Raw genomic sequence first — 10665 nt, 5'->3', positions numbered from 1 at the left:
TAGGGCAGACAGAGATTGGTTACAAGCGTTAGGGGTTTCTATATACCTGGATTAATAGGGGGGAGTAGATCTGCATGCTTTTGATTAATGAAGAGATTTTTTTTCTTTTGAGACAGGTGTTTGAAACAGAATTGACCTTAATTTCTCCTTTAATTCATGTTGTAGAAAGGCAGTTGTTTTTGTTAAGAAGTTTCATTCCTATCAGTTGCTGAAACATAGTGTAATTACAAAGAGAAGTAATCTATAAGCAGGTAGAGTTCAACTTTGTTTTTAATGGACTCTTTGGGGCTCCCTGGATATTCATGTGACAGGGTCCATCTGGTGGGAATGGACAAGAGAGTCTCGTGAAAATGACCAGACAGCATCGTGTTTCTCTTTTAAACTACCACCGTGAGCTTCTTCACACTCAGATAAAATTCACCCAAATTATGAAAGAGGAGAGGGGAAAATTCCCTCACAATTATGGGGCGTTCTATCAACAACAGAGGTAGCAGTTTCAGAATAACTACAGAGAATCACAATCTCCCTGTTGTAGAAATGAGAAGATTTAGGCTGCTTTTGAGTTTGAATAATAAAATTGAGTTTCAATAATAATAACAGATAAGTCAGTTCAGTCAGTTAAATGTAAGATGGTTTAAATTGATTCCCAGGTGTTTTACAAACACTACCTCACTCAAACCCTAATGCTGAGGGCTGGTGGGGAGAAAGATAGGGAATTGGAGGGAAAACTCGTCCTACCTCAACTAAATATACACAGATGAGAGCATACCCCACCCAGCATCCCATTTCAAGGTCCAAGGATAGAAAATTCAGACTCCTGATTACAATGGAAGAGATCGTGAAATGCCTTAGCATAAAATCAACTATTATGTCAAGAAAAGATTATAACTCTACTTGTTCTAAAATTTTAAAAATGACAAGATTTCCTTCATGGCGGAAATTTAAAATGATGAAAAATTACAACTGTCATCTCATCGGAAGACCCATTACTACAATGTCAGATTGTTCTCCTACCCCACTCCTGAAACTCACAGTCCCCTCTAGGTCCTCTCCCCAGCCGGCTGAGAGGGGAGCGGAGGCTAGCTCTTCCAGGTCACCCAGACAGTAACAGCTGCCGTCTGCGTCCACAGGAGTCGGGCTAGAAAGGCCATCTCCGGGCACCATACCTTGCTGTCTCCAGCGGAGTTCGGGTGATCCCTATCAGGGCAAGCCTTCGGCAAAGAAGTCATCTGGAAGAACTACATCAACATTCTGAAATGAGTTTTGAACCCTCCATGCCCCTGAGAAGAATAAATGATCTTCCCCGCTCCTGTGGGGGTCTCTCAGGATCAGGTGCAGCGTAGCCCACACTTTACACTGATTAGTTCTTGTAAAGAAGCCAAATTCCTCAGCCCTCTCATTGAATATGGAGTTTAAAATCTTTACTTGAGGAACTGAGAAAATTCTCCCCAGCTACAAATCCAGCCCGACAGGAAATCCAGGTACTGGCAGGGAGGGAATCAGCTGGAACCACTAAAGAAACAATTGCTTCCTTAATACCATCTGGGGAAGAGAAGCTAACGTGGAGGCTGAGAACATGGAAGGAAGCTCGAAGGAAGAGGGGAAAATGCACAAAAGGCATAAGTCACTGGGACTGAAAATTTGTTCCATTTGTGTCTCTCTGCAGGAAGAAATAAAGAAATGCTGACAGGGCATGCCAGTCTGAATCCCCTGAGCAGTTGGCCTGTTTGACTTTGTGTGATGGTGGGCCAACCTGTGTGCCTGCCGGCTCACACCACCGGGGCTCTTCAAACACATTCTATACATCCCGCTAATAAATTCCGTTTGGCTGCAAACCCTTCCCAGTTCCAGGCAGTCGCCTCTGAAGTGTAAGTGCAGCCTTTCTTTAAGCCAGGCTACTGCCACTTACTGGTGATCTGTACCTCTTTGGAAAACTAATCTACGCTGCATTTAAAGGCAGGAAGCAGAGTTTGAATGAAAATGCAGTACCATGGCTAGAGGACACAGCTCTCACACCTTCTGCAGAACCAGAATAAGTGCTATGTTTTAAAAATATATATGTATGTGTTGGCAACATTGAAAAGGGGGCTAAAAAAACATCCCCCACAGAAGTGAGAGCAGCAGCAAAAGAAACGTTAGCGCCCTGCTGACGGGAACAATAGAGCATATGGACATCACACTGCGCCTGCCAAGCAGACGAGGGCAGGATGATCAAAATGGAGTCAATCTGCTCTCTAATAGCAGAAGAATCGCCTGCATGAACACTGTCTCCAAGTGTGCCACGAGGCTCCTTAATTGCCTGAGGGAGGGTTTGGTTGGCATTTCAGCCAGTGTACTCCTTCCACGAGGGCCTCTGTCTGAGAGCACTTCCCACAGGGAATCCGCGGTGGCCACCATCTGTGGATCTCCACACCTGAGACCTTGCCCTGAAGTAGAACATCACCCTGCAATGGCTCTCGCCCCAGAAGCCATTCTTGACTCTCACTGGGGTGAAGCTGATTCGACCCCGTAGAACAAGGCCAGCAAAGCTAGGCTCAGGCTGATGATTAATCACTATCCACTATGCAACTTCTTGGTTTCTACCCACTTCCTTCTGAGGCCAATCCCATTCTCCTTCAGGAAATCTATAAGGAAATCAACACAAAACCCAAGGTCAGCCTTTTTTAGTTTTTATAAATTTTGCACTGCTGGTCACAATGGTGATTGAAAGGCAAGCGTGGATAGGTCGATGCAGCGTATCACCTTTTCTGAGGACCCCCTAGAAATAGATGTTTCCTGGCTGGAGGTTGACTAGAAGTTGTCCTCCTTACAGCCATGTTTAATTGGCACTCTAGGATCCTTTTTCTCTCCATCCAGACTTTTTGATCCAAAAAGCACGCTGAGTGTACTAGTAAGTAAAAGCCTTGGGCCTTTTTTACTCCTCTCTGTGGCTAAAATACTGCACACTAACACAACTCCCAAATGTATGTTTAAAGCCCAGAAGCCCTCCTCTGATCTTCAGACACATGTATCTGACTGCGTGTTTGGCATCTCAACTTGAATGTCACAGGGGCATTTAAAATTGTGCCACAAACACATTCATCTCTTTTAATCCCCCTCCCCTCTTTCCAGTCCGAATTGCATCAGGCTTCACCTGGACAACTGTGCCCCTCTCCTTCCTGGATGATCATGCTTCCAAACCTGGGCTCCCTCCCATCTATTGTGCAAGCAAAAGCCAATGTATTTAAAAAAACATTCATTATGTGACTACTTTCCTACTTAAATGTGTCAATGACTTCTCACTGCACTTATATTAAAAGCCACACTCCTTCCCGTGACATTTGAAATGGGGACAACTTCGTGTGCTCTAATTTCATGTTTTCTGTGCCGCGCTCTCCATAAACCACAGAGCCGCAGTCCTAGTGGCCTCCTCCTGATTCTTTTTAAATCTGGAATATACTTCCCTGCCCTAGTGCCATTGCACAAGTTGGAATGCCCCTCCCCTACTCCTTTCATGGTTTGGGTTTCCTGTTTCCTTGGCTCACAGCTGCAATGTCACCCCCTCAGAATCTTCTGCTCTAATCCTCTCTAAATAGAGTTCTCTGCCCTCCTCCATCATTCGTGTCCATCCCCGGACCACAGTCATTTCCTTCATTGCACTAGTACTGATCATAATGGAGCACTCACCTGTGTCTGTTTCTATTCTTGTTTATTATCAATCCCCCACATCCTACCAAAACTCTACTTGGTACCCGGCAACTATCTGACACATAGTAGGCACACAGTAAATACTAGCTGAATGAATGAATGTGCCAAATGAGAAAAGGGAGCCAAAAGTGTTGAAAAGGGAATTGAACAAAGAAGGAAGAAATAAAAAGCGAAGGCAAATGGTCACCAATATGAGCTCAGATGAGAATCAGAAAATACTGGGATACTGTGTCAGGTGTGGAAGAAAGAAAACCCTCCAAGTCAAAAGTATAATTTCCCTCCAAGTCCAAGAGACATAATTTTAGCATACCATAAAAGCATGTTATCCCAACTAAAAACATTCTGTCATAATGACCTTCAGGAAAATTAATGTGATCATACTTGTATTGGTCAAGGCAATGCCAACCAATGTCACAGAGAAGTCTGCAAATCCCAGTGGCTTAACACAGTAAAAGCTTGTTTCTCCCTCTCATAACAGTTCCATGTGGGAGTTCCATTTGGGTAGAGCTCCTTGAAGAGATACGCCAACGACGCAGACTCTGCCTGTGGCCCCACTGTCCCCCTGGGGGCTGACTCCATTCTAGCTAGCTGGAAAGTGGGGAGCTTCTCTGGGCCTGGCCCAGAGTTGGGTCTGCCACCTCTGATTACATCCACAGCTGAAACTCAGCTCCACAGCCTCCCCAAGCTGCAAAGGAGCCCTAGGAAATGGAGTTCAGCTTTGCGTCCAGGAAGTGGAGGAAATGGGTTGGTGATCGGTGTCACAATATCCTTCAACCTTAAAGAATGCCTTTTAAATATTTGATTCAAGTTGTCAGTTATATGAAAAGAAATGATGTTTACAGCCTATGACTGGCAACCCTAAAAATAGAATTGAGCCCATTTAGCACATACTTTGTAATAAAAATTTCCCCAGGTGCCATAGGGCACCTTCCTCGAGGTCTGAGTCAGTCTCTTTCATTCACAAGTGAGCTGCAGGAAACGGTGAAACGTGCTCTCTGCTCGGGTCCTTAAAGTGTTAATGTGCAAGGTCTGTGTGCAGAAGGCAAGCTGCCATAGATCTCACTGACTTTGGCAGCGACTCAGAGGTTATATTTTTCTCAGGGATGAAATATTCTTGGATAATTGTTCCAACATGTGAGAACCAAAAAATGTTTGGGTTTTTTTTTTTTTCTTTCTTTTTTCTTTTTTTTTTTTTTGGTAGAAAAAGATCTCAGGAAATAGAAGCAGACAAAAAACCCTACTAAGTTATCTAGTCCGTCTCTTGAGAATCCAAGCAGATTTATATACTTCAGGATATTTCACAAGATAATCCACTTGATGTGGAACAGCCAGCCACAGACCTCCCTGTCAGCCCGTCTTTATGGTGCGTGACACACAACTCCACGCACGTGCACAACCTTCATCGCTCTCAGATGCAGGCTGAGGCGGCTTTATGGGTGTGCCTGTACTGGAACCGTGTAATATGGTAGGAGAGATGCTGGAAAAACGACTCTGTGTCCAAAAATACCTCCCCATCTAGCATGGAACACTTTCCTAAAATTCTGCTACAAATGAATACATAATGTGAACCTCCCACCTTTTTGTGAATTAGCTTACCAGATCCTTCTCCTCCAGGACACCTTGCCAAGATGAGAACATTAATATTTTAAAGATAAAGTATGATGGAGTATATGACCCTGTCCAAGAAGAGGAAGCCGGGGAGGCAGCTCTGGGCACCGGCAAATGGCAACTGTGCAAAAAACAACATTTATGTCATTACCAGGTAGTTATGTGGATATTCAAGCTCTTTCTTTTGTATTAAATTCAATGATAGCAATTTAGTTCTGCAATATCAGGGAAAAACTGTATTTTATTTCAACATCTGAGCAGATCACTGTGACCAATTTTTCTTGTCATCTATTTCAACCACATTTATGGGTCTTATGCCTATGACTCCCTCCTGGGTTATACTCTCTTCCAATCTCCTTGTTTCACAGATAAAAATCGGAGGCCTGGAGGTATGAAGATATCACAATGGCAGAGCTAGGACTATAACTCAAGCCTGCAGACTTCTCATTCATTGCTCTTTATATTGCATGATAGCATTTAGACTTTATAAATTCTTTATTTAGTTCTGGGCATTTTAAGTTAAACAAAGAAAGAATTTAGTAAATGCCACCTCTTAAACATCTTATCTTTGGGGGAGATTAGACTACACATAAAACAATTACAAAAAACACTGAGGTGACTGGCAAATACTTTTTCCCACCCTGATGTTTTCTTCCTGTAAAGGGGATTCAAAAAGTGTAACTCTGGGTTTCACCCTGCTGCTGTAGGGTGCTTTATCTCATAGTACTAGAGGCCTGGTGCACGAAATTCTTACATGGGTGCAGTCCCTAGGCCTGGCTGGCGATCTAAGCGCGAGCAGCTGGCATGGAAGGGCAGGTCCCAGCTGACCTCTGAGCCCTGGGCAGCATCTGGGCCCCCCTCCACCCAGTTCCCACCCCACTCCCCATGCATCCCCCTCTGCCTGAGTCATGGTGCCCAAGTCCCCAATCGAAGATGCAGTGAGTGCAGCCGAATGCCACAGGCCAAGGCACAGCATGGTCCTCTGGGCCATCCAGTGGCACCGCACGGAAGCCAGGTGGGCAGCACACTCTCTCCCAGCTGGCCTGCCAGACCGGGTCCTGCCTGAACCCACGGAGAGTCTGACCCGCCCCTGCAGTCCTGGTGGCTGTGGCCTGGCTCACCCGAACGAGGCCGTGTGGGTGGGAGGTGGGCTCCTTGCGGGAACCAGCACCCAAGCGCAGGGGCTTCCCCAGCATGCAAGCCCTGGCATCCTGGGGGAGGGTAGCAGGGGCAGTGAGAGTGAGCTCAGCGGACACCCTGCATTCTCACTGCACCTCGGTTCCCATCACCCCTGCCCCCAGGTAGCCAAGGAGAGGTCACAGCGCATCACTGACACCTGCCAAGTTCCGAAACGTCCCCTGGTGGTCAGCGCACATCATAGGGAGCAGTCAAACTCCCGATCTCTCAGTCTCATGAAGGCCCAAGGGGACAATATGCATATTAGGCTTTATTATATAGGATGATTTGGAAAGGATCACTGGGCTTGCACAGTTCTGCTCTGTCCTTCTCCCTCTCACATGCAATCCTCACTAAGAGAGCTCAAGTTCACAACTGCACCCCCATATCCTAAGTCTTACTGCCTAAGATAAAGTGGATAATTCTGCTCAACTTGGAGCTTCATCTATAGCCCAATCTATTCTCATACTACGCTAGGTCCGCCCAGTATAGTCACTCTTCTTTGTTTTATTCTTCAAAATGTTTAGTATTATATTGGGGAATAAAACTGTTATTTCTTTGTAATATCTTGGACAAAAATCTCTCAAAGTTATAGGACTCAAAATAAGGGTTAGTTCTTATAGAATTTAGGTCTCCTGGTATTACTTTAAAACCATAGAGAAGAGGCTGTCACAGGTGAGGAAACCTATATCGAACCAATGAAGACAGTGGATGTGAGGATAGAATTTATGTTGAGGAAGAGAAGCCTAAAATATCACAATTGGAAAAAAGTCTTCCAAGTCAGAGTTTGCAAAATCAAAGGTCTTCAAGAACCAGGCACAGGCAAATAAAAATATAAATGTGTGCAACATATGATAATGAAAATAAAATATGGTGGCTCTATGGCAACCAATAAACTAAAGAGTTCATTCTGAATCCAAATGTATATAAACTCTTTCTTAAATGTTTTATGGTAATTAATGGGCCAATCAAACAAAAACATACATCTATGAGAATACCAAATTGATCTCTTCTATGTCATTTCTGAAAAGTAGATGTTCAACCTATGCTAAGTGACATTCATTGCCTAGGTACTGCTATGATGAGCAGAAACTACTCTCCCAGTGAAGCAAAATCTGCCTCCTGGATGTTCATCCCTCTCCTTGCTAATTTCATCCTTGAGGTTATCAGAACTAGCCTAATTCTACTCATGCCTTAGGCATTCACTAGACCATCAATAATCAGTGTTGTTGTCTCCTGAGTATCTTCTTAGGACATGCTTTTTATTCCCTTTGCCATCTTTGCTGTTCACCTTTTTAAAAAATGTGTTGTTTACTCTGTGTTTCTTCCAAACTGTGGTTTCGAACATCTTTTTTCTTTTCTTATTTTAATCTTTATTGTTGAGAGTATTACAGATGTCCCCCTTTTTTCTCCCCATTACCCCCCTCCACCCAGTTCCCACCCCACCCCAGGCCTTTACCACACTATTGTCTGTGTCCATAAGTAATGCATGTATGTTCTTTGGTTAATCTCTTCCCACCCTCACTCACCCACCCCCGTTCTGCCCCTTCCCTCTGAAATTTGTCAGTTTAGTCCATGTTTCCATGTCTTTGGTTCTATTTTATTCATCATTTTATTTTGTTCATTAGATTCCTTGTTCTTTTATTTTTTTGATTTTTAGATTCAATTTGATTTTTAGATTCTATTTATTGCAATTTTATTGCTCATGTTATTTTTAATTTCTCCTCCTCCTCCTCCTCCTCCTCCTCCTCCTCCTCCTCCTCCTTCTTCTTCTTCTTCTTCTTCTTCTTCTTCTTCTTCTTCTTCTTCTTCGTCTTCGTCTTCGTCTTCGTCTTCTTCTTCCTCTTCTACTTCTTCCTCTTCTTCTTTATAAGCATACCCTTCAATATTTCATGTAAGACTGTTTTGGCTTTTTCTTGTCTGTGGAGCTCTTTATCTGACCATCAATTCTAAATGATAGCTTTGCTTGGTTGTAGGTCCTTGCTTTTTTTATAAGTTTGAATATTTATTGTCACTCCCTTCTGGCCTGCAAAGTTTCTGTTGAGGTTATCAGAACTCTGGGTTCCTGACAGTCATATGGGTGCTTTCTTGTGGGTAACTAACTGCTTTTCTCTTGCTGCTTTTAAGATTCTCTCTTTATCTTTAAGCTTTGGCATTTTAATTATATGTCTTAGTGAGGGCCTCTTTGGTTCCTCTTATTTAGGACTCTCTGCACTTCCTGGACTTGTAAGCCTATTTCTTTCACAAAGTAGGGGAAGTTTTCTGTCTTTATTTCTTTAAATAGATTTTCAATATCTTGCTCTCTCTCATCTCCTTCTGGCACCCCCATACTGCGAATGTTGGTACACTTGAAGTTACTCAAGAGGCTCCTTATACTTCCTTCATATTTTTGTATTTTCTTTTTTTATTTTGCTCTTCTGATTGGGTGTTTTTTCTTTCTCATATTCCAAATCATTGATTTGATTCTTGGAATCCTCTACTCTACTGTTGATAAAGAGTCAGATTCAAGGACAACATCAAGGTCTTCAGCCTGGGTGAATAGAAAAATGTAGTTCCAGAAACAGAGAGTACTGATTCTAGTTTGGGAGCCATTGAATATCAGGAATCAAAAGGACCATAGATATAAAGTTCTGGCTGGAAGACTGTTGTAAATTTAAGACTGAAGTTTGGGTGAGAGATCAGTGTTGAAAATGGAGGTTTGGAAGGCATCCACTTGAATGGATATCTGAAATCCTGAGGATTGACAATGTTTTGGAGGGGAGCAAAGTTAAAAAGTCAAAAATAATTAACATGACTTATTTTTTTTCACATCTGTTATATTACTGGATGGATAAGTAGATGATATAAATAAGTTTTTTAATTTCTTGTATCCATCTTTAATGATACAGGGGCATGTGAAGAATATCAGGAGAGTTTAAGAGAATTTTGAACACTGAAAGGCTACCATCAACAAGCTGATTCTTCTCTGCATATTGGGGAGTCAACAAAACATAGCTGAATTTAGGCTATATTCTAAGCTCTGTCCAACTGAAAGATAAATCTCCTTCCTTGAAATATTGTGATGACAGAGCGAAAAAAAAGATTCAGATAAAAAAACAACCTGAAAACAAAGTGATGCCATTTGTATTTCATTTGTATTTAATAAGGTATGTTTTTATTATCTGCCACTCAGCCATAGAAACACTAATACTCTTTATTATTTTGTCATTGAACTTTTGATAATCTCCCTTCAGTCTAGCTTTAACCCTTGCTTCTGATAGAATGAGAGGGGGTATGTGTATATATGGGCACTCTGTTTTGCAAGTGTTAGTATTGGGGAGAGGTTCATGTCCCCACCTGTTGCTTGTGGGAATGGAATTCTTCCTATAGCCCAAGAAAAAGAATTTTCTGAGACTCACACAGGAGAATTAAATATTGTAGAATGCTTCATTTTTGTGGAATCAAACCCCTGAATTTCCAAGTTTGCATTTCCCTTTGTTGAACCAAGAAAGAAGTGTAGCTGTGGCTTCAATAGGGTTAGAATCAAAGCCAGTGTCCAGAGGTTTCAGCCCATGTTAGGGCATAGTCCAATCCAGCATCAGGCTAGCTTAATTTGTGTTTCCAGCTGCAGTCCATCAGTCCATTGTGTGTGGGTCTGCATGGCTGTGGGCCACACAGGTGAATGCAAGAGAGCCAAGAGCTGAGAGAACAAACTCCTTTGAGGGATTATGTATCCCAGGATTTTCACAGGTTTGCACTGGTTCCTCCTCTTCTAGCCTATGATTTCTGTTTCCAGGTTTGATTGACAAGTGCCTTTCCTAGGTCCCCACAAGTTTACTGTGCAGGCATCCGTCCTCCCTTTTGTCCAGTTCCTTGCCCCAGTAATCTGTGGGTTTGGGCTGGTGGTTCCCAGAGTAATGTGAAGTTACAGCTTCCTGGTAAAGCTGCCCAGATGGCCATGCTTATAATGTCTGGTCTCTCTTTTGCTCCTTTCCTGTTAAAAATAACTAGCTAATTACAATGGCATCACAAGCAGTTCCTCTCCACTGAAAAGGTATGTTTTTTAAGAGTTTGTTCACAATAAAGACTAAGTGCCTGAAACCCAATATCTTCATTTCTTACATATCTCTACATTAAAAATCTCATCTCTCAAATAACTATAAAGTAATAGGAAAAGGTAGATTTGGGTCGTGGGTTTTGTAAAATTCTTTTACA

This window comes from Cnephaeus nilssonii (genome assembly GCF_951640355.1).
Source record: "Cnephaeus nilssonii genome assembly, chromosome: 4".
Lineage (NCBI taxonomy): Eukaryota > Metazoa > Chordata > Mammalia > Chiroptera > Vespertilionidae > Cnephaeus > Cnephaeus nilssonii.
The sequence above is the reverse complement of the archived record's forward strand: the minus strand, read 5'-3'. Positions refer to the sequence as shown.